This window comes from Eriocheir sinensis, chromosome 10 (genome assembly GCF_024679095.1).
Source record: "Eriocheir sinensis breed Jianghai 21 chromosome 10, ASM2467909v1, whole genome shotgun sequence".
Classification (NCBI taxonomy): Eukaryota; Metazoa; Arthropoda; class Malacostraca; order Decapoda; family Varunidae; genus Eriocheir; species Eriocheir sinensis.
Genome location: NC_066518.1, coordinates 8786610 through 8787561, shown reverse-complemented (window position 1 = coordinate 8787561; position 952 = coordinate 8786610). Strand labels below are relative to the sequence as shown.

The window sequence follows — 952 nt, the reverse complement described above, 5'->3', positions numbered from 1 at the left end:
AACAGACAATGAACAACTTCTTGATCTTTGAGCCCCTTTCTGACTAGAGTTAGTTCGCCTTTTTGTCTTCAACGTTGTCTAGACAGTAAACGCGAATACTTATGTTGTTTAATCTTTCAAGCCGACCGAGGTCTTCCCAGGATACCGGGGTTGGAATGTTACCCAATTAATAGAGGCCAAGCAAGCATTCTCCCATTGCCTGCCCGATGGAACTACATTTCTTGACTTTAGATAGCGATAAGCTGTTAGAACTTGGAAAACACAGTCCGTGGGTCCCGAAGGTTGAGAACTTGTGTTTTCCTGGAACCTATAGGATAGGGCACATACTCTCAATACTATTGTGCAGCATTATAAGAGAGAGAAGGAAAATTTTACGCTAACTATTTCATCTAACGTAAATCCACTGCCCTCTTCGTCCGACATGTCATGTTCAAACCGATTAACAAAATATTCGGATAGTTCACGTACATATGAATCCATATCGCCATAGCTAATTACCTGCATATGACTTCTCATATACATATCTCTATATTGAACTCCACCGTCAGGGTCTTCTCTGACTAAGCGCAGATGCATGTCAACGTACACTTTAAAGAAGGAGGTCTAACCTGCTGGCAGCCTTGGAATACAGACTCTACTGCCTCGCGAAGACGGCCAGTGTTGTTGTTGAAATATGATGCAATGTCGCCGTTGTCTGCTGGTGGGACGGGCACGTCGATCGTTGTTAAGGCCCCGTTGAAATGTTGGCTTATTTCACCTGGTGTTGGTGAGGGTGTTGTTGTCAGCCGTCCCGGGTTATAACCGCTGGGTCCTGGCTGTGGAGAACTGTTTGGATGGGAGAATCCCTCACGACGGGCTTGCTTTTTCCTGCAGGTGTCTGAAGAAAGGTAAAATAATATTAGAGAGAAATAGTGAAATTACAATTTTTCCTTAGAACAGACGTGTGCGCAAT

At 44.2% G+C, this 952-nt stretch overlaps 1 long non-coding RNA gene across 1 annotated transcript in view; it reads right to left on the bottom strand.

Annotated features, from left to right (window-relative positions):
• Positions 1-790: 790 nt before the first annotated feature.
• Positions 791-952, bottom strand: part of LOC126996557 (uncharacterized) — a 751-nt gene continuing 589 nt past the window's right edge. The window contains exon 3 of the long non-coding RNA XR_007751258.1: positions 791-877. This is a non-coding gene — a long non-coding RNA (uncharacterized LOC126996557). The remainder of the gene's footprint in view (positions 878-952) is intronic.